The 26,230-nt window shown below is 38.6% G+C and overlaps 1 long non-coding RNA gene across 1 annotated transcript in view; it reads left to right on the top strand.

Annotated features, from left to right (window-relative positions):
• LOC138113604 (uncharacterized) overlaps positions 1-25,165 on the top strand; it is a 62,987-nt gene extending 37,822 nt beyond the window's left edge. Inside the window, exon 5 of the long non-coding RNA XR_011152283.1 lies at positions 24,388-25,165. This is a non-coding gene — a long non-coding RNA (uncharacterized lncRNA). The remainder of the gene's footprint in view (positions 1-24,387) is intronic.
• The last annotated feature ends 1,065 nt before the right edge of the window (positions 25,166-26,230 follow it).

Genomic DNA, 26,230 nt, shown 5'->3' with positions numbered 1-26,230 from the left:
CTGGAGTGTTTTGCTGAGAGGAGAACTGCAAAAGGAAGTCCAAATGGTTAGGTCTTCAGTACAGCCAGACTGTCAGCCTGCACAGTGGCAATAGATGGTCCAGGCAAAACATGTGCAGGGGCTTTTCTTGTAAGAGTTAGCAAACTGTATTCTGAATCAGGGCACTAGGAAATAGAAGTGTATATTGCAAACACTATTTTTCTCCTGCTGACAACATTTTTTAAAGTATCTGGGTGATTATGGCTTTTTTCCCTGGATGTATTTAGAATCCTTTGGTTAAGGAAGATGCATCATATTTCACTTGATTCCTTTCTTACAGGCTAAAAGAACGGGAACATGTAAACTCTTCTATTTTTTGAATTTCAAGGTGGATTGTTTAACCTTGAATTGTGTCAAGATCCTGTTTCAGCATAAAGACTACATGTGCATGTGCTTAATGAATAAGACCCTAAAGATTTGTAAAGAGCCTAAGTTTATATACCCCATTAAATATGATCTTCACAGGCTAATTAGTTAGAAATTTTACCCTTGCTTATACTATACAACATTTTATGGTCAATAACAGTAAAATCTATGTAAACCATGCTCTCTATTAATAAACATTATATGCTTCTGGCTTTCAAATAAGAAAATTGATTACTTGTTTGTCTCCTGTGACTGGACTGTTGGCAGTGTAAAATCCAAGCAATTAACATTACGGGTAGATTGCTTCATGTGAGACATGAAGGCATTACAGATAATTTTGCTTTCTATCAAAATAAGGATACTAGTACTGTGAAGAAAACTTAGATCAGCAATATCCAAACTCAGAGATTTCAGGGAGGGTCCAAGGTCTCCAGGAGTTGATATTGCATGGTATTATTTCCCCTGTATGTTACAGGTTTGTATCCAACCAAGATTAGTACTAGCTAGAACTGGTTGTTAGGTACTTCTTGTTGGATAGTTCTTGTCCTGTTTTTCGCAGTAATGTGTATACCCCTAAAACCTCCTCTATAAAGGGCACTCTTGACCTTTCTAAAGGAGGCTCTGAAACTGAGTGAGCGGGGATGTGCACCACCCTCTCCATCCCTGCAGGGGCCTCTCTGGGTTAGCATTTGAAATACAATGGTAGGATGAATGATCTCTATGGAGCTGTAAGCTTATGTGATAAACTGTTGTTCTGCCAACACACACAGACATAATCATCTTCTGTTCCAGTCCAGGAGCTCCCCAGATGATGTGTACTTTGGGGATGTATATAAATGAGCAACTCATTTTGACTTTTTGACTAATAGGATTTCCATTATAAGCCAGAAGAAAATACCTGTGCCCTAGCATTTGTGCCCCTTACATTCCCATAGAGGGACATTGCTGAAACAAAACAGCCTCTCATCCTGGAGTGACACATTTGATATGTGCACTGTTGTGTACAGAGGCGTACAAGCCCGGGACAGAGAACAAATATGTTAAATAAAGGTCTGCTGTGATAGAGGTCTCTTCTTTGTCCACACTTGATAAACAGATGCTGAAAATATTTTAGTAATTTAGTTAGAAAAATCAACCTAATGGGTCTTCTGGTCGTGAATAAGAATTTAGATTGTCTTTGTACTTTAAAAATGTAGTTGTCTCCAGAGGAGGTCTTTGGACTGGATGAAGAACAATTGCTGTTTTGCAAAGAGCATCTCATATTGGTCCTGTCTGAAGAAAGCAGAATTTTCAACTGATTTTTTTTTTTTTAATAGTAAGGCTAGTACTGAGTGCAGCTCCCATCTCCTTCCAAAGGTGTTCCCTGGGCACCAAATAGAGTTAATAAATATGTGAGACATATCTGACCTAATATCCAGCTGAAAACTAATAACTTCAATGCTTAGAAATGGAGCTGTTACATATGGGAGACTTCCCTCTCTCCTATATTTCGTCCTTCCATTTTTGTTTTTATCAAGTACAAAGTATATTTAAAAGGATAGCAGTTCAGGAAGATTTTCCTACCTTTTTTCTGTCCTCTAGAAGTTCCTCCAAACTACCTATGCTGAATTTACTTCACAGGTCACAACTATTATTGAGTTGAAAATCTTGAAAAGTATGAAAGATAAATTAACCTTTTTCTGTGATTGCTTCTCCCTCAACAGCTTTGCAGTTCCTGGAGCATCTGAAGATAATTTTTTGCATTACTGTTTTACTAGGCTGTGCAGTGGTCAGACCTAAGCAGAACTGACTCATGTGGAAATGAAGATTTCACTCCTGGGTGCTTTGAGCAGTGCCTAGTCATGAAACCAGAATCTGCTTCTTGTATAATCTGTTCTCAAATTGGAGTGAGTCCTTAACCAAGCTGATTTGATACTCATCAGATTTAAAGGAAAGCTGCTGATTCTGAAAACACATTTCCATAAGTAAATCACTTTTTCTCTAGAGAAGCAAAGGGAGGTGTTCAGCTCACAGAGTTGAACTTCTATCTACAGTGGAAGTTCTCTCAGTGTGCTAAAATGTGAGAGTTGGGGGCTTGAGTGAATGCTTTTGTTGCTGAACGTGAAAGCAAAATCCTATTGCTACTTGGATGGTGGAGTTCCCTTAGGCCACCATCTTGTTTACAAGGAAATCTCAACCATTAGGATTTGTGCAAGCTGCTTATGGTTGGCTTTTAGCAGGAATGACCCAAAGAACAAATGAGACATATATTGGACTGAGGTAAGCAATCTCTGTTACCACAACTGTATTACTAACTTATGTTTAATTGCTCAGCATTTATGAGGTTCATAGTTTATTGTCTTTCTTGCCACACAATATGTTGAGCAAGTCAAAAAAGCTCCAAGTTTCAAAGGCTAGAGTTTTGGGTGCCTGCCAGCGCTGATCTATTTAGCAAACAGGCAGCAGGGTGCTTTTTAGTCGGTTGTGGCTTGCAAACTGTGAAGCCTGTGGTGCCAGATGCACTGATCAAATAGTGAATCTATAGATTGGTAAGCCCATTAGATGAAGAAGGGGAGCACCACTGAGTATAAAAATATTTTTCATAGGCTTCAATTAGCTACCATAAATGACTTTTGTAACTCCCTCTGTTGACCCAGCAGTCTAAATATTAAACATCAGTATAAGCAACATTTGTTCCAAATTGCTTCTCTTAGAATTTCCTAATGACTTATAATTATATACTACTTTGTAGTAAAAGAAAAGTGCCAAATTGCTCTTGTTATTTCTATTTATTTCAGTGTAACAAATAGTGCCTACTTGTAACTCAAGGTGCTTATACAGTATTCATAAAAGCACAATAAAAATTGGTAGTGAATCAACCACTGTGTAAGATCAGGTGATGAGCTGGTCTGAATCTGCATGGTTCTGTGGAAGCCAAGACAAATCTATGAGTTCCCTGAAGTCACTGGGGCTATGAAAATTTTCTAGTTGCTAAGGATCCTACAAAAAGACTCTGCAAATTTCATCCTTTGAATTGTCCTGCTTCAGTTGGAAGGAAGGAAACATCAGTTGCTGTAACTTCAGCCTGAAGTTTCCAAGAGCAGACTTTACTGTTTTAATTACTTGAACTTCTCTGATTGATTTTTTAAATATGTTTCAGCCTGTGAATCACTTGTTAATTTTCTGGGATGGCTGCTGTTAAAAGTAGTTGATTTTTATGGTGTACCTCATTACTTAAGTCATGTGGCAGGATTCCCTCTTCCTGACCATTTACCTGCTGAATCCTGGAATGACTTGAGCATTCCCAGTCCGGTTCTTTTCTATCAGTGTTCTTGTGTACAGTTTTACTCCTATCAATGTCTGCAAGGACGAAGTGAAAGATGTTGTAATGCCACTAAGCCATCACTTTTGTCATGCAAAATTCTGTGAATTCTTTTTGTAGAGAGGACCCAATTCTGGTTTCAGTTGCCTCCAGGAAAGATCAGTAGGAAAAAAAATACCGGAAAGAGTATTTTGAACATCAATCCAAGATTATTTACATAATAAATAGGAAAATAATTAATTTCTACAGTGGAGAATCTTCTGTTGAAAATGCTGAGAAGCACAGAACAAAATAAAATACTCTCAGCCTCAGAAGCATAGAACAAAACCAAAGTACTCTCCTATCATCCTTTTTCCACTCTGTTGTCAGCATCTTCTCTTTGTTTTCTTTCTGTTGAGTAACTCAGTGCTGCCCTAAATTTTGGGAAAAAAAAAAAACCCACAAAAGAAAACATGATGGCAGTATTCTTTCATTTATTGTCTCAAGCTTTGCATAGTTGATGTGAGTTAAGTTAGAACGTACTAGTCTTTGGTAAAAAAGTATTCCTCATCTGTGCTTTCTATGTGAACAAAAGCACTAGTTTGTAAAGGAATTGTTATGAATATTATTGGTAAAGTATTTAGTTTCAGGTGTTTGCACACTGCAAGAGAAGCACATCCATGTAATGTAAAAAGTAATCAGAACCCATTAATTGATTTTGCAACTTACCAGGTTGAATCTGTTTAAAAGTCTGCAACGACCTTCGTGGCATGCAGCTTTATTTTGGGTCTTGCACTGGCGAGATGCTTAAGGACATAAAAAGTGTTATGTATTTCAGTAGTTCCATGCTGAAGAAAATGATGTGTATAAAATTCAGTGTGTCCTTATATTGCTTAGGCTAGTGCAAACTGAGGCTTTGCACTACTGGAAGTGATGAGAGCATGTTTAGCCGCAGCTCAGCAAAATTTGGAAAAAAAGGTTGGCATTTTCAGGATGTGTGATTTATTTTGATGTTTCTTGCCCTTCAGTTACAAGTCTACTTTAAGTCATATCATCTAAGGGCTACATTAGCTCTTTTTAGGTGGGAAACCAGAGTCTATTGTTCTGAGACTAAATTAGGACTAGAGGCCAGATTAATAAATAATATGATTCACTTTTTGGAATTCTTAAATGTCACCAGGCAAGCATACATCTGTGAGGTTTATTAGACTCATTATTCCTGTGCAGAACTGACATCTAAGAGCACAGACAAGAACAAAGATGTAACTGAAAAAGAGACTTGTGCTAATGCAGAAATCTTACATACCATTGAATATAGGGCAATCCAAAAACACAAGAATCTACACTACAGGCATCTTTATTTTTCAAGCAGTAACTTTCCAGGGAAATACAATTACTCTGTGACCCTTACATTAAGTTGGTCCTTAAATAAAGGTATTTTGATTCCCATTTTCTCCTTTTGAGGGCCAAGGTCTATAATCCAAAGCCAAAACAAGCACTCACTCATCCATGTGTGTGAACACTGACAAGCCTGTTCCTCAGTCCAGTTTACAAAACATGTTTCAAATCCGGTGGAGTTTCAGGTGCACTGAGTGGGAGAAGGGTAAGAGCCAATAGCCCTCACTGTGCTGGTATCCTATCTTACAATATTCCCAAAAAGAACTGGAGGAAACAACTTTCTCTTTTGTTCATATCAGAGAATGTCTGCGGATGGAGAGACTTTCTGCTTGTACAGCTGGAGCAATAGAAAGTCCTTACAAAACAGCTCTGCAGGAGTTAATGCTTTCCAGTTATTCTGGCCCACTGAAAATTATCCAAAAGAAAAAGCAGTAGTAGTTTTTCTTTGCTAGAATGTCTCTTCAGAATGAACAGGAGAACATTAACCCCACGCCTCTTCATGCTGATCTCTATACCTCTGGCTGTAGCCAGCAGTCAGTCCAGTATGAGAACCTCAGGTGCAGTAAGAAAGTGATACAGAAATTAGCTCAACCCATAGTCTCTCTCCCATCTCAGGCCTTGTTTGCAAGACCCCACACCAGAAAAGGGACAGAACTATTGTGAGTGCTTGGATAGAAAAGTCATACACTTGTAAAATTTGCTGTAGCCTATGCTAACTCAGACTGGCTCATCCAGGTTATCTACCTTAATTTAAAATGCCAGAGAAAGAAGGCATCTTGGTTTTTAGCTTGGGATAGTGCTTGCTTTGAGCTGCTCCGTTATCTGTAACTTTAACTGATAAGCTCAGTGTAAATCTCAGCTGTCTTCTTTTTGCTGCTGTTGTAGTCTCAGGCATAGCCTCAGGCAGGAAGTTACAGCAACCCCAGATAAGAATCTTTTTTTATTATTATTTCCCCCCCAATTTATTTTTTTCTTTCTGGTAAGACATATCATTTGGCCCAGATTTGCTAAGGGGTGTTTGCAGCTCTCAGGGGTTTTTGCTAGGTTGGGGATGCTCAGGATTTCTGAACTTCAAATCTTAAATGGTGAATGGGAAAACCAAGGGAAACATTGACACTCTTAAGAATGCCACATGCTGCATGTCTATAGAGAAAGAAAGATGAAAACTCTTTTCTTCTGCTAAACCAGTGGATTATAGCTAATGCCATGAAACTGGACCAATGTTTTCATGAAAACAAGTATTCTTTTTTGAATTCACGCCATCTTGCTTTGCCTCAAATGCTCTGTTTGGCTGAAGTTCAGCAGGGGTATTAGGAACTGCTGCTAACTGAATGCAGAGCAAACTCTCACAGCCAAAATTAAGAACAGTGCTGTCTTCTGCAGGGTTTTTAAAACCTAATTAAAGTAAATACTTTGGAATGATTAAAAGGCACACACCATTTTAAGATAAAAGTTTATTATAGTTAAAAAAGGAAGCTCTGTAATTTAAAATGGAAAGTTTATGAAGCTTCAGGATAAACCTCAGCTAGGAAAAATAACAGGTTTCAGATGTTCCAAATATCATACGTTAACCCCAAATGATCATTCTATAACACCAGTTTCCTTAGTCCATGCTGGTTGGAATTAGAACACCCACTCTGCTTAAAGGCACAATGCTCACTGCCATCAGCCATTAATCACCCTGTTCCTGTCCTGTGTCAAGGCTCCAGGCATCATGATTTTAAAAATGGGTGATTGTGTATCTATCCCAACTAGATCTGATTTCATCATATCTGGGCCTGCTTTGAGCAGGAGGTTGGACTAGAGACCTCCTGAAGTCCTTTCCAATCCAAATGATTCTAGGGTTCTAGTAAAACAAATGACTGCTAGAGCAATATCTAGTGAGACCAAAGAGCTAGGAAATGGCATGTTTTGCCATTCCACGTAATTCTTATGTATGACAGAGAAAGGGAGAGGATATTCAGATGTTATTTACTTAAGAGTAGCTGTTATTTAATCTGCAGAATCAAATTTATTTGGATAGTTGCTATAATTAAATTCCAACTGACTATTAGAAACATTGAAAGTTAACAAGTGTGTAATAATTCTAGGCAACAATTAAGTGTGTTGGGGAGACAAGTCTACAAATCTTTTAAAGGTACTATGAGAAAGGAGATGGAAAAAATACCAGAAAGCAGTATAGTTTAAACTATGGATTAAATTTTAAAAATCAGCCCTTTTTTGGTTTGTCCTTATGGGAGCACCTCCCTGGTGGTATGCAACAAGACAGTGTGGGAGGCTAGTAATGGATGAACCTGCAACCACTGTTTGAGGCATTCGTTGTGCTGTGATTGAAATCTCCTAACACAAGTCACTGGAGCCTACCTGCTGTAAACAAAAAGGAGTAGTTAACAGAAAATTTCTATTAGGTAGGTTACTCAAGGTATTTCCTGGCTCAGAATTCACTCCCTCAGCTTAGACCACTAGTGCCTGGCACTTCAGGTTGCGGCAAAGTGCAAACCCCATTTCTCTTTCTTTCCCTCCCCTTCACACTGCTTGAGTGAAAACCACCTCTCTGCTTTTAGCATCCTGTTGTTCTATTAGGCCTGAACTCTTCTGTTTCTACAGTGAAACTCAATCAAACCCTCTAAGGAGATCTTCTAGTGATAGCCATTTGGTTTACCTTGCTTTGAGAAGGTCTGGCAAGATACATCATTTCTTCCTCTTCCCATATACTGCTGGGATAATACTTGTCTGCCTAACTCACTTGGAAATACTTGGTGTTTCTGCATGATCTTATGATTGCCACAAGTGGGTTTTTTTCTCTACCTTTGAAGGAGAGAAAACTACCTAGGCTAAGAGAAGCTTTTGCAAGTGTGAGATTTTATGAGTGACGTGCCAATTTTCAGCAATTTTTGCACTCATTTTTATTGCCCTTCATCATTGGTTGTTCCACTGACTATGCCTAGCTTAATGCTGTGACTGCTTGGCATTGGGCATTGTACTAACTATGGGGAGGGACATCCTCACAGTAGTGAGGAGATCTGTATGTGTTGGCCTTTAAAATGTGATGTCCTTGTGGTTGCAATGTTGTCGTTCCATCTTTTGCTTCACACACTGTGCTGTTTTTATAAGCAGTAATACACAGCAACCTTTTGCAGCTACAGAATTCTATAATATGTTGTCAGTAATCAATTACAGAAATGCACAATATTCAAGCACACTATTTGTGTCATTATTAAAGTAAAATAAGCTCTCTTGCTCATAGAATAGTAATAGTAATGGCTTCTTTTTAGTCCAGCCTTTGCATTCCTACCCCTTTTTTCTGTGCTGTAGTCCCTGGAAAATATGCTGCAAATCCACAGTCTTGAAGAAAGGGTATGCACTGTGCCAATACGAACTTTATTTCAGGATCAGACCTTAGTCACCTGAAATTTTTACTCAAACTTTTAAATAAATGAACCCATTTCTGTGTACACTGTTTTAAACAAGTAGTTAAAATTGGTTAGGGTTAGGGTTAAGCCAGCATATCCTGACCTATTATATCCACCTTCCAACTGAACTTTATGATGAGCCATGAATAGTATTTGTTAAATGTGGGTATCGAAACACCTTCTAGCATGAGGAACTTGTGTGATGAACCCTGGAGATGATATAATCACTTCACAACAGACTCTCTTAACCTGATGAAGTTACCTATTGAAAGTACAGCCAAACATTACAATTTCTTAGCTAAAACTGATAACTAACTTGAGCTTTTTAAAGTATACAATAGTACAACTAGATGCTGTAAAGATGGTTCTGTGATTATCCAATAAGGCTACTCATTATTTGACACTGCAAATTATCCCTACTCAGAAAACTAAATTCTTATAAAGCAAAGGAGCAACCAGTCTATCAGATGTTTTTTCATAACTTTATGGATGATTTATTTTACAAATTAAATTTTCTTCTATTTTCAAAGTGTTTTATCATGAGAAGATGTGCTGTATAATTGCTAGTATACATAGTGGATAGTATAGTGGAGGCTAGTACTGTGTAAATGAATCTATATAAAGTAGTGAAAAAAGGATCATCTATTTTAATTTCAAATTGAGTTCCTTATCAGTCAGAGAACCATACAAACTTGTCTCATGTACTTTTTTTCACTTTTATAAATATTTATTTATATTTAAATGTTACACATAGTATAGAGAAAGATTTAATCCTCTTCTTTGTTGAAAAACATGCAATATTATGGCCTCCTGTTCTCTCTTGGCATGAAGGTTATACTAGTACCACAATTTGGATGTGCTGTCAAAAGAAATGACACTGAGGGAACTTCTATTATTCCGATTTTTAATTTGACCATTCTCAGTTAAAGTAGGGTCTTTGGAAAGTTGCCTGCTTGTCACTCAGCTACGTTTTGCAGGAGGCAGAAAGTTAATTTTCAAAACTGTTTTGTATGCTCCACTTTAGGTTGTGCATAAGCATGTTTAGAACAGCTGACAGGTTAGATGAAAATTGGAAGTAGCTTTTCATCTCTCCCATTCACAAGAAAGCAGGAGGAATTCACATGGAAGCACTTTCCAGCTTATGAAATGTAATCAGTTTACTGCTCAATACCTATCACGACACATTTCTGTAGGCTGCTGACTTGAATTCTAAAATCAGCCTCTTTTATTTTTTTTGTCCTCAAAAAAAGTCAGACTTCTCTTTCTCTTGAAAATCCACTTACAGACAAAAGGCCTCTGAATCTTTCTTTCAAGAGCATCTGCTGTGCTTTCTTTAGTACTCAAGGAAATAACTAAAAACTAGAGGGGAAAAAAGATCTAGCTAGCCTACTTTGACCTAACCAGACCCTTTCCACAACTGCCTGCTAGCAAACAGATTAGCTGTATGCAGTCTAGTTTAATGCAAATGTGAGGAATAGAGGTTCTTTACAAATTGTTTTAGAAAGCCAGTATTGTTTGATGAAAAATTAGTGTAATCATTATTAGTGTCTCTGCTTGTTGTTAATTCCCTCAGGTGTTTGTCTTGTCAATGGTAACTTCCGTGTTTATAGTTGTTGGTACTAGATTTTTGGCTACAGCATTTCTTTTAAAGTAGATCATCTATCAGCAGATGCTGCATGAGCATATCACCAGTCAGTTATGATTCTCTTAGGGATCATTAAATTTTGGTTCTTTGGCACTATAATGCATCTTTGGTGAAACAGCCTAATAAATAAGATACAGGCAAATTAATTGGATGTAGAAAGTATCAACATTCATGAAAACAGAACTTTTCTAGGTTTATTCTAATAGTTGCTTAAGATGGGCTGGATTGGGGTTTCAGACTATAACAACTGTAGCATTCTTTAGGAATTATCTTCCTGAGCAGTTTGGCATCACTTATGCTGAATTAACTAATGAAGTGTAATTTTCTCTACATGTAATTTTGTATAATCTGATAATAAGCACAGTTTAAAAAATTGGCACATGCATCATGTTTTCAGGCATGCAAGGTAGTTTTAACAGCACTTCATGACCTGCTGTGAATTCCTGTGTGTCTGAATGGGACTGAGGACCGTTTTATCCACAGGATCTCAAAACACTCTACAGTGCGGCACATTTTTTGAAGTAACTCGATATGAACTGAGAACAGAACACTAATCAACAGGCTTCTGAGTTCTCAGCTTTATCCACTTGACTTCTGTGTCTCTCATGGCCTTAAGCATAAGGAGGTTTATTGATTTCTTGCTAAGAGCTTTGACACGGTTTGTATTATCAGTAGTGCTCACTGTGTTTGGAGTGGACATCAAAGTATTGACCTGCAGCAGAATGAGTGGAAAAGGACAGTCACTTCCCCACCTCACAGATTCACAGAGAGAGCTTAGGTAAAGGTTAAGGCTTACTAAGTCCTTCTTCCTTTCTTGTCCTGGAGTTTAGTGACAGAAGGAGAGGTAGTATTTCTGTCTCGGGAAAAGAGCCTAGGCAACCTGTTCTGTTGGCCTTGCTTTGAGAAGCAGTGTTGGACTAGGTGATATCCTGAGGTGCCTTCCAACCTCATCCGTTCTGTCACTCCTTACCAGGGAGTAGGACTGATCAGTCAAGAAAAAGAACTTTGAACAAGCAATGATCAGGCTTTTGAGAGATGCAGTTAAAGAGAGCATCTCTCAAAAGACTTACTGCCTGCAGCCCTCAGCACTACCAGATAATGCAACTGGAATCCTTTCTTCACACTGAAATGCTACTATTCTTCCAGTCATTAATTTACCAGTTTTCTGGTGCAAGGTTTCTTAAGGTGTTTTAATTCAGTTTATATTACAAAGTGACAGAAGTTCATCTAAGATGTTTTAATTAAATTTGAAGTGGCCTATATCAAGCTGGCTAGAGAAAAGTGATCCCCAAAGGTGCAGCAATCTTATGTTGCTTTGTTTCCTGTATAGGAAGATAACCCTTGCAAAGGCTGAGCTTCACAGCCACATGAGTGCTAGAAGTCAAAAGCATAAACTCTTGTCTGACACTGCTGACAAGGGGTATCAACCATTATTATTTATGATGTCTTGTGTGTAGAAGCTCTGTAGCAACAGTGAGATGGCAGTTTTTGTGCTTTGCTGCCACAGAAAGATCCATCCAAATACCCATAATTTTGTAAAACAGTGTCTGCAGGGTATCATGACAGGCTTGCCATTTTTGTACTAGTTTTATGAACTAAATGTATGTCCTTTCATTATAAATCTGTGTTTTTATTTCTACAGCGTATTTATTAGAAAACAACAAAACAAGTACCATAAAATAGGTCAGAGGAGGAAAAGGAAGCAGCGTTCCTAATCCCAAAAGGAAAATAATTACGGTTTAAGAAAGACTAGGTCATAAGCTAGTTATTTGGGGAAATTTTTTAGGGACTTCAAAGTGTGAGAGAATTCTACTTTGAAAATTTCATGTTCTTCCATAGCAGACCTCAGCACAAATATGACTATAGAAAAGTTGAAAAAAAATACTTCCACCGCATTCATGGAGAGAGAGAATAAATATAGTATATAAACCAGAAATTAATGGAGTACTTGAACTAATTTACAGAAATATAATAGTCCTCATAGTCTTCAATTCTGGGGAAGGGAAATTATGAACTTAATGGGGAGGAGGGCAATCCTAAGTGCTGATAGATCAACAATATTTACAAGTTTCCTTCTGTCTGTAGTCCTCTGATCCCTGTAACATTATGAAGCTAATTCCTTCATAATTATCTACTTTACCCCCAAACTCTAATAGCAGAGGGACATGATCTATTCCAGACCAACTCCCCTTCTTATTTCCAAATGGAATGACACAGCAGGAGACAGACAGCAGCAGTGAAAGGGTATCCAGTGTGGCATATAGAGTTGCACTGGTGATTTTGATTTAAATAGGAGTTGGTTAACTGACCTTTAAAAATAGCCACAAGGTTATATCTATGGAAGTTTATGGTTTCTGATTTAAATACTGGTTGCACTGTTAGCTTATCAGTAATTGTTTGTTTGTTGCTAGCCTGGGAGGTTGCGAAGTTTTAAAAGTGCATAGCTACATCCTTGAAATTCCTTGAAGCAGGTTATGCCTTTCTTCTGTACCAGTGTAAAGCCTAACACAACAGTGATCTCTGAGATCCTCGGTGACATGGCCATACAAATGAATAGTTGACAACAGCTGGTTTGTTTGCATTTGAAATTAGTAGTTAGACTTAGTGGCTGAGGAGTTAGTATGTACGTTTATCTGTGTGAAAGTACAGGGCAGGCAAGATGGAAAGCTGTTCATACTGCGTATACAAATAGTATTTGAATGATATCAGGTCTGAAGGCACAAGCAGACTGAACAAAACCATATATTCAAACTTCTCATGCATGACCTTGCCTCTACCTTTTGTATGTAACAGCATTTGGATTTTCCATCTGCTGATGTTCTTAACTCATTTGAAGGAGTAGTTCTTCACTGTGCTGTTGTTGAAAAATGAGGGTTTTTAAAGGAAAGGATATAGTTATGAGGCTGTGGTTAAAATCTTACTAAATATTAGTATAGAACTATTTATCTGGGTGGGAAGAAAACTGAGAATACAGGCTGTTTGTTCTCATTGGAAACCCTCCAAAATCCTGGGTCAGGATTTCATGGCCTCGGGCCTATGTGCAATCAGTGGACTTAGGCTAATATGGAGGTCACGTTTTTTGGCAGAATGGTTTTGTACTGCCTCCTTGGTGTTGTGGAACCTATGTACTTGCTCCCTAACTCAACTTAGGAAGAAGAAGAAGGTTGCTGGGGTTTTGAAATACTTTCCATGGTTAGAGTTTTCTTACTATTTAAAGTGAACCATTGATAGCAGTGCCTATCAGCCACCAGTGCAGCTACAGAAGACATAGCTGCAGACTTTGGGCAGAGTGCACCCAGTTCAGCTTCATTCACTCCTGCTCTTTCTGTCAGTAAGGGGTTTATTACAGGTCAATGCTTATGCTTATCAGCCTTTGATCTGTGGACTCTTGCGAGGGTCTTTAAATATATGGAAAACACCTGCACATACACCTCTGCCCACAAGCAAAAAAAAAATGAAATGGGAGAAGAGAGGCAGAGGGTGAACCCTTTCAAATTTGTATTGCTTTGTAACCAGGAACAGGGTAACTTTACACAGGATGATGCTTGCTATTTCCACACCCCTGCCCCAAGAGTTATAAGATTTCTAAATGTTGAAAAACCCTGTGCTAGAGTTTGCTGGTACTTCAACAGCCCTTTCCATCTGTGGATACTTTGCCAGAGAGACGATATTTTAAAACAGGTGTACGTATGCCAGAAGGCACAGAGATTGATATGACAAAGACGGCCTTGCAGCTCAGTGGCAGAGAGAGGTTTCCTAACACTTGCCACTAAAATGCCTGTTTTTTTCAAAGAGGATCTGATAGTGTTCTCTCTTTTGTTTGTCACTCAGTAGACCTTTCATCTTTCTGCAGACTGGACAGCTGAAGAAATTGCAGTTCTCTGCCTGCCTTAACAAAAAAAAGCATTTCCTTACCCTCAGCATGCCCTTAACCCTGGTGTGGAGGGACCGCTAAGGGCAAATCAGTCTACATTGAGGATTTGATTTTTGGTTTCTCAGATGAGGCTGCCAAAGCAGGGAACAGTTAATGCCAATTATAGTTAATGCAAATTAGAGTCATGGCTTTTGTGTGAAGAGCATTAGTCCAATAAGAGCTGTCCTGGTTCCACCAAGCTGTTTTACAGAAATGAGCAAACAGGCCACCCAATGGAAATGGGTTTTAGTTTTGAAAGTACAGCATCTTGCCAGAGTCTTTGAAAAAGCTCTCAAAAGCAAGAAATTCTTGGTAATGTCTCCACCTCAAATTTTTTCCCTCATAATGCACTACTTTTTACAAGTACTTTAACATGATCTTCTAAAATGTGATTAACTTGTGTATGTGCTCGAGGCTTCCATGAACAAAACATATTTTAAAGTGACTTTTCCTGTTAACATAAAGTTAAATGTAACCAAGAGGCTGTGGCACAGTGTATTGTGTGAAAGCTTCTGTGCCAGGTAGGTTCACATTTCGTCAGGGTAGCACTGATTTCTTTTCACTCCTCAGTTTACATTTCCAAAGATATCAACACACAAGTACTGGACAATTAACTTTATATCTCATGAAAAGGTTGGCATTGGTCATGATAATACACAGCCTTTGGTATAATTACAGCAAGTCATGAGAAGGTTCAACTGTTTCATTAGCTGACTGGAAACAATGAAGCCCTGTGTTTCATTAAAATCAGATGTAATACTTGTGTTCCAAGATCAGTTGGAAACTAATAGGAATAATCCATTCCAACTAAGGCTGAGCTGTGCTAATCACACTGGGGATCATACCGCAATGGTTCTGCATTAAAATATGTCATATCACAATCACAATTCTGGATGTAATCTCCTGGAGATATGAAGAGTTAATGCAAGATGATGTGGTTTGCTTATGAAAGCATGTATGTGGAGCTCTTTCCTGCCTGACAGATTACCTGAAGATGCACCAGCAGTTTGTGGGCTCCTTAGTTTGGAGGCTGCACAGAACCGATGCAGGGGTTAAACCATTAATGCCTGAGATGGCCACCTAAAAACAGAGACTAGACAAGAGTAAGGGAATAAAGGCAGCTATTTATTTGAAGGGCCTTCAAGGTACACCCTGGGGAGTTAAAAGGGTACACCCAAGATGGACCTCAAGTCATGAGTTCTTAATAGTTTTTTAAGTTTGGTTCATTTGCATATCAGGGTTAATTCTCCAATTAAAACTTCCGTTAATGATGCAATTTCCCCAAGTTTACCCCCCTCCTTAGGATGTTAGTTTACACATTTTGGGCCTAGGACAATCTGGGTGTCCTTGGAGAGCAAGCTTGGAGAGGCTTGTAATGTCTAACCAGCATGAGAGAACAGTAGTTAACAGGCCACAAGAAACTTCAGAGTTACACACTAGGCAGTACAGGATTTGAAAAATATAAAAGTTAAAACCTAGGGTATCACCATGAGAGAGAGGGAATCCCTGCATCAGCTCTTTATGTTTGAAAGTCTGGACCTCAATAGCAACTCCTGATGATAAAGAAAGAGGATGGGGGGATCCAGTTACAGTTACCCAAAAAAGGCAGAATCACTTGAACAGCAGCAGTGCTCAGCACTAAGCTTGTAGTTCCCCTTGCTGGAGAGGGAGTCATACCATTCACACTAGCACAGGAAGAGGGATACACAGCTGAATGGTTATGATGGACTCTTTCAACTGGATTTCTCTTGTCACTGTCTACTAAACTGAGGCAAGAAATATGGTTAGGGGTTAAGCCAAAAATTTAAACAGATAACTTTTAATTGGTCCCTACAGAGGAGAGAGCAAGGTCCAGTTTCCCCACCCCGACAGTTCAGGCAATACTTATCCTTCCTTATAGAAGGCTTGGCCTGTGAAAAGGCAAGCTTTTAAAGTAAAGAAGGCAGAAAGATGTGGTTTTGTTCCTTATATTAAAAAGAAAAGTCTTACCCAGCCTGAAAGGCAAGGCTATAATTGTGAAATGAATAAAATAATTACATATAACCTAAGAGGGGAAAAAAGAGAGAACCCTTTAAATGTTTTGCATGGTTTTTTTGAATATTTATTTAGCTTTAGTAGCTAGCACAGTGGAGGAAAGAGCCCTTGTTAGAGAGTGGAGAACCACTGTCTCTTGAGCTAAGTTGTAAAAGCTTTCATTTTACATATTCTAAGGAAATTCAGAGAAATGGGGAATCCTAGGAAATATAAATTAAACCATAACACATTTAAAATGAAAAGCCATTCTGATAGGAAGCACAATAACCATAGCAATAATGCAATGACATTTGAAACACAACAAAAATCAAGAAGCTTATGACCAACCTTGTAGCTCTTCCTTTCAAAAGGTTTGTGTGATTTAACTGTTTGGCCCTTGCTATCTGTCTTCTATCAGGAAGTCTCTAGTGCTGAAGTAATAGAGGACAATATAATTCACAATCTACTGGCTTTTTCTAGAAATAGATCAAGAACTCAATGGAAAACTGTCTGAAATCAAGAGAAAAATATCCTAGAAACTGCAGAGGCTTGAATCAGATGCAAAATCACTTGGGGTCTTTCTTCCTAAAACTTAGGAGCTGGAATCTTTTCATTAGCTCCTACTAGGAAAAAGTCTGCAGTGAAGTGGAATGAAACACAATAGAACAAGTTGTGTCTGAACTTCAGCCAAAAACCCCCTTTTGGATCCCAAGGGAACTTTGATGTGCTGGTGGAAAACTGATTTGTTAGAAAGTGTGGCTGTGATAAAGGCATTTACACAGTGAAAGAGGCCTGACTGGGTTAGGAGAGAGCTGAGAATATAAAAGCAATGCAATGGAACCTGTGTTTTGATTCAAGAAGCCTCGCATGGAATGAGCTGAAGGAATTAAATTTCACAAAGTGTTACAGCCTTAGTTGTGTCTTGGTACCTTTCATCACGCAAAATGATATTCTGCCCAGAACTAAAACATTAAATTGGGAGATCTGAAATGAAAAAATAAGCAGCAGAAAACATGACTTTTGACTAAATGAATTGGCTGTAAAAACAGGGGTGAAAATGTGGTATAAAATTATCAAAGCTCTCTGCAATTTTTGCAGCACTTTCTCAGCCACAAATATGCTTTCCCACATAAGACAGTAACTTATTTCTTTGTAGAGCTATCATTAAGTACAGCAGAATGCCAAGTCAATGTCAAAGCTTTGAAAGCAAACTATTAGTGTTTTCTTTCGTCCTTCCTTCCTTTGGAAAAAAATGAGTGATTTGTTTCAATTATGCGTTTTTAACAGATTCAGATTACAAAACAATCTATTCTATACACATATGAAAATGAAGATGCCAAGGATTTCTTTCAGTAAGATCTTTCCAAAAGATCTGTTCTTTCCTTCAGAATGTGTATATGAGACCTTTGGAAAGGTGAGGAGTATTTTCAGCATACAGATGGCAGTCTGCTTTCTAATTCCATTTTGCCTGACTGGCCTGGCTGAACTTTCTTACTGATCAGTAGTGACTGGATCACGCATGAAATCATGCTGAGGCACAGTGCTGAAGCAATGGTAGTTGACTGAGAACAAGAATTACAACTGTATATCTGAGGTGTGTTTAAGTCTGCCATTTTTGAAGTCTTGTTAGTTTTCTTCTTCATAGTAAGATTGTTGTGAGCAGCATGGTCGATGAAATGTAATCATCATAATTCCATCTAGGACTGAGGTTACACTACCAGAAATGTGAGTTATGTCTACATGACACTATGCAGCATTATGTAGCTGTAGCGAGTTAGCTCTGGGGACCAGAAATATGGCCTTGTGAGCTGCAAATATATTGCCAGTGCTGTGCAGCAGGGGAAGCTCAGGAATGCAGGCTGGTGGCAAGGTAGCTACAGGGAGGCATAGTGGGCACTCTGTGTAGCCATGACCTCCCTCTTACTGCTCCATTGTCCTGCACGATTTACTTCGATGTTTGAAATCAGAGAAAATGGCAGATGCAGACGTATGTTCTATCCACACTAAAGGTAAACCCTAATGCTGGGCATGCACTGAAAGGAGGTCTTCAAAAAGGTTATATGATATAGTGCTCAAGAAGAGGATTCTCTGGATTCATGGCCTGTGTTCCTCATGGTTAGCTTGTGTAGCCCTGGCCTCTAGGAACTGACCTGTTGTGTTTCATTACCTCTTGAGCTCACTGTAAAGTCCAGTAAAGTATGATGTGTTTCAGTGTCTGCTACTGCCTTATCTTTAGGAAACACAAAAGTTGAAATCTTTTATTAATGTACTGTTCTACTGGAACTGAAAAATCTAGCTGCTTTACTCACTGCTCCGTGTACGGTTTCAGCCATTAGACAAGGAATCGCCTTGCTGGAGAGTAACCACTCTGGAATTGGGTTTTTTTATGCATCAGGTCTCATCTGGAATATTTTAGAGGAGGATTAATCACTTCCCAGTTTTGTTGAACCTGAATCAAGACTTTCTGACTAAAATTCACATAACTTAATTTTCCTGTGGCTGCCTATAAAAACCACCAAGAAATCATGCCATCCAGCAAGGATACTTTAATTTGGTTTCAGGGAGAAAGAGACTCAGGTTGGCACAGAGTCACAGTGTAGTGTAAATATACAAAAATAATAGACTGACAATTTTTTTCTATACCGTATGCCCCTTATGCAGTAAGCTTATTTCTGTTTGTGTGGACACTCTTGTAGGGATCTCCTAGTTCTGAGGGAAGGTGGAGTCAGTTGGCAACAATCAGAATCTTGCTTTTTCAGTTCCATGTTGCTCACAAAGGAAGAAAAACAACACTGATTCAGCACTGGAGCAAAGTAAGTGATTTGAATATGAAAATGAGGTATTGAAAAGAGAAAATAATCGCTCAAAATTTGGGAGTAGAGCCTAGGTAATACAACAAAATGCTCTAGGGAAAAGGATGTTTACTGCTGAAATGTGCTGAGATATTCTTTATGCAATAAAGCACACTACAAACTGCTGGCAGTTCTCAGACAGCAAATTCTGCACCAATAAAGGATCAATAAGCTTCTAGGAGTAGAATTGGCCAACAGTTTCCTGTCAAAAGAATTTTAAACCTAGTATATTCTATTTTTTCTTAACAAGAATTTTCAATTTCTGTTAAATGTCTAGTTTTTTTACCAAAGAGATGTGGTCTTAAGGAAAAAAAAAGAAAATCCTTGTTTTTCTAAAACAAGTGAGTACGAAATATCAAAACCTTTTCAAGGGAAAAAATTGAATAAAAAAGACAAATTGGATTCTTTGGTTTACCCTAAAAGATAGAACTGAAAATCCTGAGAAAACTGATTCTTCAAGTAACATGAAAAATATTTTCAATATTTGAACTTTTACTCTGTGTTGAGAGCAAGTCTTTATTTCATGATAAAAATCAACAGCCACATGTGTAACCAAAGTGCCTTAAAAGCAAATGATAAATAGTTTTTATATCTGGATGATATCTCATTAACAAAATAGTATTTTAAAAATTAATTCTTTACCAACAGTTTTCTGTAATGTACCTGCTTCCATAAAGCCCCAAAAACATGTCAGTAACTCAGTTTCCATCTCTTAAACTGCTGGGACATTTGTGGTTTAGTGTTAATAGCTTTATAGACGTAGAATTCTGACTCAAGCAAAGTATCATGTTAAAGGATTTATACATTTAGTGTACTATCAAGTGCAAATACTGGCATTTAAACCTAGCATTTTCCAGACTGCCAGCCAAACCTGTGTTTAAGATGTCTGGATATAGTCATGTTGGGATTTTCCTACTATTCTGTCACAGGTTGGCTTCTATGACTGACTCTTCAGCTTGTTATGTCAGTATGAACATTGCTCTTTAAGTTTGGAATATTTGAAATAATTTTCTTGTTTTAAACAAGCTGGATTTTAGATATCTGAAATAGATGGGTTCATGGTGTGATGTATATGGTGTGGTTCTGAGTGTCACAACATTTATGCCTAATCTGAAGTGCTTGAAGAAACTTAAATTTAAAATGTTTCAGATTGGCCACCACAAAACTGAAACACTAAATTTACTTTATACACTTTCCATATAAAACTTTGCCTTGATCTACTATGCCATGTGTTGATAAGTCTACCTGGAATGAAAAGATAAAAGTGGTGTTCATTACCCAAGGCAGTAAGTAGTGCAACAGCCAAAGGGCCCATTCCAAACATAAATGAACTCCTTTGGCTCAGGATAATCGTGGTTGAAACAGGGGCAATTGAAGAGAGCACATTATGAGAAGTGAGCCTGAAACACAGATGTGCTAAGAATTATATGTATGTAAATGTTATTCCTTATGTATGTCCCATCAGTAATGAGGGCCTTCCTAGCTTTCATAGTGGTGATCCCTTTCCAGAAGTCCAGAGTGTGGAGAGGAGGACTGTCCTGTGACTGTGTTGATCACTGCATCAGTATCAACTCAAATTTCCTGCTTTTCATATACCTGCTATTTAGGTATGATGGCACCTTTAAGCAATTCAAGCAGATTGTGATGCTAAAATAAGATGCATTTCTAGGTCTTCTCTCTTTCCCAGAACTATGCAGTGTATTCTCAGTGGTCATGCATCCTCCATATACATGGATAGTTCAATCAGATTCACATCTACCCTCTGACTTCACATAGGTTATTTGAGGTACAGATATACATGTGAAAGTATGGTAAATATTCTTTTTAACTGCATGAGAACTTGTACTTCTGCACAAAAATAAGAATATAAATTTCCGTGGGACGTACCATATGCTTGCTTTGTTTCTGCCCAAGTCTCTGGACAAGGTTGACTGTATTCAAGAATGTAACAGATGATATTCGAAAAAAAAGTTATAGCATTTTTAATACCCAAGGATCTCAGTATGAATGCAAATACACAGTACTTTGCTTGCTTTCTGCCCTTTTTCTGAAGTTTGTAAGAGCTGTTCTTTTAATAAGCTTTACATTAGTGTTACTGTAGATAGAAACCAGAATTTCAGGAGAGGATTATTTATCTTTTTAGACAACACGTAATGAACATAATTCCCATATGTCTTCATGTAGAGCCTTTGTGTGTGGCTTCCTTACTATGTTAAGACAATACCCTTGCATTTCTAATGTACTGTGTGACTGCCTAAACAATGATGATCACAGCCACTGTTGGGAGGCGAGAAAGCACCTCTGCCATGTTCTCAGCTGCAATAGCAGAAGCATGGGTTTGCTCATCAAATTCCTTCTGCAGCTGGTCCCTCAGGGCACCCTCCAAGTTTGCTAGTACTGACACCAGCTGCTTTGAAAGTGGCAAATTAAAACATCTGCATGGAATCAGACTGCTGCCACCAGGGCACATGGCTTGCATGTGTTGTGGTGGTCTTGGGACCTCAGATCATTCTTTACAGGGTGGTAGCATGGGCCAGTCCTCTTTAGGATTGATGCAAGCAGGAGTTTCTAATGCTTGCCAGACAGCTAAAATGTTACAGAGAAATAAAAATGTCTGTGGCTTCCTGGAAAGTTTTCTGCATTGCCCCTAGCTGGTCTGACAGACCTCCAGTTGCTCCCTGGGAGGAATGTCAATGTTCTCCTAGCATCCAGCCTGCCTCTGAGTTTGTAAACTTGTGCTAGAGCCATTAGCTGAATAGGAGGCCTCTAGAAAGTGCCAAAAGTATGATTTAAAAAAAATCCCCTTGGTTGCAGATACTGCAGATACTTCTTCCTGCTGGAGGGCATGAGACACTTGTGATACCAATTCAGTGATACAAAAATACTTTAACACCCAGAAAATATCTCTGTCAATTACTTGTTGGAAATGTATTTAGTATCAAATTAACTGTTCATGACAGTTCACCACAAGTTATTATATGTTATTTGCTGCCACTGCTACATTGAAAAAGCCTCACTGGTGACAAAGTAACATGACTTCATAGCATTTGATACAAAGAGTCTTTCAGAAGAAAGACGTGCAAATACTTTTAGCTTTAAATTATTTCATTCCTGTCATTTCCTTAAACAGATATGTGAGATGAATTAATCCATCGTTCCTCATCAAATCATTTCTTCCTATTCAGCTGTGGAATTTTAGGATATTAAGAAGCTTCTGAGACAGGGGTGTTGATTGCCAAGCCAGCGGAAACTTTAGAAGTCTATGTCAAAACTAAGCTTGTTTGACATGCAGGACCAAAACATTCACAGTTGTATAATGATGAGGAGGCTTTGGCTTTTGTTTTCAGTTTGTTTTTTAAGTAGTTCTGGATAGCAGTTGATGTCCTGTTTTGCAAGACACTAATATTAGAGGTCTCTTTGATGTGGGGAGAAGACTGCACTATTTCTTGGGCTGAAACACTAGAGGTTGTTGCTTCCTGATGATGAACAAAAAGTAATGAAAACTATAGCAATCAGTGTGCTGGGATGGAGGCCTCAGACATATACAGTTCACAAACGAGCATGTGCTGCTTTGAATATTGCTTGTTATTGTATGTGCACTGCCTGTCTGACTCAGACATTCCATGTCTGCTTGGCTGACCCCTGGAAGGTGGAAGCTGGGGCTAACTGAAGGACATGCCAGTTCCTTGATTGGATTGCCTAGGCTGTAGGTTTTTAGTAAACAGCCATGAGGTGTTTTTCAGTATGCTAAACCATGAGGATTCTTAGTGACTGGCATGTTACTGGGAAAGCTAGAAACTAGTCTGGCAATGGCACAAGAAACTCTGGGTTTGGAAATTTTGGCCTGCTTTGTTCAATTTTAAAATGAATGCTTTTTAAAGTTGTAAACTGTTAAGAAATTGTCTATCAGAGCAGCTACTCATGAGACACTACCTGGATTCCTGCATCTAGCTCTGGAATGCCCATCACAGGAAGGACATCAAACTGATGGAGTGAGTCCAGAGGAGGCCACCAAGATGATTAGTGGAATGGAGCACCTCTCCTTTGCGGAAAGGCTGAGAATTGGATTTTTTCAGCCTGGAGAAGAGAAGGATTTGGAGTGATCTAATTGCAGCCTTCCACTACCTGAAGGGAGCCTACAAGAGAGCTGGAGGGGACTTTTTACATGAGCATGTAGTGACAGGACAAGGGAAATGGCTTTTAACTGAAAGAGAATAGGTTTATATTAGATATTAGGAAGTAATTTTTTACTGTGAGGGTGTTGAGGCACCAGGCAACCAGTGAAGTTGTGGATGTCCCATCTCTGAAAGTGCTCAAGGCCAAGTTGGATGAGGCTTTGAGCAACCTGGTCTAGTTGAAAGTGTCCCTGCCTAAAGCAGGGGGGTTGGAACCAGATGATCTTTAAGGTCCCTTCCAACCCTGATTCAGCTATGGCATGTGTTCCAACACTACCTGTAACAGCAATCAGACCTGACACTTATTCCAGGTGACCCATGTATTCGAGGAGAATATGTTCTGGGAAAGGGAAATGAGTAGTGGTGGGTGTTATCCTGTCTGTTTTCATTGTTTCAAACAATGCTATCTTCAGACATATGACTAGTGGGATTCTGCTGCTGTTTTTATCTTCTGCATCACCCTCTCTCCCCTCCCTCCCACTTCCTAAGGAGCCTTCTCTTGGTGAGAGACTTGTATGAGGAAATAGGAAAACCTATACCCGGCATTTGTTCCCCTTGGCAGCAATCAGCTGTCAATCCAAGAAAGCCACAGTATCCTGCAGGACTCTGCTTGATGGTGCTAGGAATAGAAAATACTGTCTACAGTCTTTCAAACATCAGTCACCGATCCACGGACTCTGAGATTGAGCTCTGTGTTGTTCTGGGTAGGGGCAAATCTTATCACTGCTGGCATCAAACTGATTAAAACTCTACAAAAACAAAGTGGCAGAGAGGTCCCACGAGTGGTATTTCATCCACCAGATAGTAAATGGTCTTACATAAGCACTTTGGTTAGTTTGTAAAAGGATAAAGTCTTTCCGGTTCAAGTACTTCTGACTGCTTAAACAGAAGAAAAGCTTTGTAGCTAAGTTGCTGAGGTAGGATTCAGAAGATATGTGTTCATTTTGTTCCACTGCAGAATTCCTAGGTGACCTGAACAAATTCTTTAATCTCTGTTCCCATGTAAAAAGATATAGTAATAAGGCTCTTTTTATGTAAGTTTTCATGTATGAGGTTTGACAGCAGGTATTTGCCTCATCCTATGGGGATACAAGGTATTCTTCAGGAGGGAACCTCATTTCAGCTGAGCATTACAACTGTCCTTCTTTGTTACACAGCTAATCAGAATACCTGCAAAATACAGCTGTCCTATTATATAAGTTTAAGATTAAAGGAAAAGTTACATACTGACTCCAAGGCTTTTCACATTGGCAGGGCATTTATTACATAATTCAGAAACCTGTATTTTTACAGAACTGGCCAGAGCCGGAGCCTGAGAACCTGGAACTGCCCAACAGGGAAAATGAGAGAAGAGACTCTTGGACTGAAACAAATCCCATCATCTTGTCTGTGAGAGAAGGGAACTGCTGTGCACACCAGACCAGGTGGGTTACTGAATTTGGTGCACAAAGAGTCAAGATACTGCTGGAACACAAGCTGGCTTCCTTTCATGTTTTAGGTGGTAAATGCAGATGTAATTTGAGAGTCAATGTGTGGCTTTTGATTGAACACAAAGGGGCAGGCAGTTCCACTTAGTTCTGAAATGAGATGCAATCATATCTGTGGATTGCATGGTGGCAATGACAGTAATCTGCCTTACAATGCCTCGTGCTGCTTGAAGTGCAGAGTCCTGCAGCAGCAGCAGCAAACCCTCCTCATTGACCTGGACTGTGTCTGCCCAAGGCATGGTGCCATACTGAAGCAATAACATTCAAAAAGGAGCACTTTCTGCCACAGCAAAGAGGAGTCATACCAGAGTCAAACTTCACTAATCCAGGACTAGCATTGTTTTATTCAGTTTGCATGGCTGCATTTCTGAATAGTCATTATTATTGCTGTTGTTCTGCAAATAACCCAGCCTTTCCTAAGCTGGGTGTTTGAACATTAGTGGGGTACGCTTCCAGAGTAAATTGCACTTCTGTATTAGCTGCTACTTCTGATGTCTAGAGACACTATGAGAGCAAATGGTTAATGAATCCTATGTGATCAGGTAGGAATAGGATAAGAGAATACACCTACAATTACCTTTGTAGTCCCTTCCTCTTCTCAGAGCACTTATTCTTATTTAAATCAATAAAACAGTAAATTGATGTCTGGTAAGCAGAATGTAACTAACATGAAAGCCAAGAGAATGAGTAATGAAGATCACAACCCTAAATACCTGCCCTTCTCACTACTTTCTCTAACTCTTTTTAAATAGTGGAATGGTATGTAAGTATTACAGCACTGAAAGGAAGAGAACAGACTAGTCATCTAATTTCAAAACCTTGAACTCTTGAAATAAGAGAATTGAGTAGCTAGCAGGTAGAGAATCAGTCATAGAAATCTAGAAGAAACCTAGCAGGTAGAGAATCAGTCATAGAAATCTAGAAAAATCTGTTCTTTTCTGATTCTTTTAACTCTGATATTTAAGATTATAGATCCTTAGGAGAAAGATATTGATAGAAGTTTGTCTTTTCTCCAGACTGAAGATTGGTTAGAGAATTTTTCTATTGGAGTAGAATTTAAAATTATTCTGCTTGAGGGAGTTTGTTGGAATATCAGGAATTTATTCTCTGGATTTTTGACCAAGTGTTGCACAGAAAAGTAGCTTTTGTGCAGAAGGATTAACATTTAAAAAATAGCAACATATAGGAATAGTATGTATGTAAGCCTGAATTTTCTTAATAAAAATACAGATGTAATTTTTTTAAAGTTTTTTAACAAAATACTTCATTGTGAAGTAAATATGTAATTTTTTGCATTTGGCTTGATAGTGGCTATTTAAGGCAAAGAGATATATGGATTAGTGATGTAGAAAACAGTCCTGTGGCAAAGAGTATAGAAGATTTGTTTGCCTATGAGTAGTAGCCCTTTCTGGGTCTGTGTGCCTAAATAAATGGCTAACATTTTTAGAAATATACGTGTATTCACCATTAATACTGATAATTAGCACTTGATCTCCTGCCTCCAAAACCCCCATGTCTACTATTTAAGCAAAAGTGGACATTGCTGTCCAGCCTGGAGGCTTTATATTTATAGTCTTTAGTCTTAATCCATGATCACATTTCCAAGTCACTCTGTTAGAGAGGATTGTACTTAGCACAATAAGAAACCA

This window comes from Aphelocoma coerulescens, chromosome 7 (assembly GCF_041296385.1).
Source record: "Aphelocoma coerulescens isolate FSJ_1873_10779 chromosome 7, UR_Acoe_1.0, whole genome shotgun sequence".
Taxonomy (NCBI): Eukaryota; Metazoa; Chordata; class Aves; order Passeriformes; family Corvidae; genus Aphelocoma; species Aphelocoma coerulescens.
The sequence above is the reverse complement of the archived record's forward strand: the minus strand, read 5'-3'. Positions and strand labels throughout refer to the sequence as shown.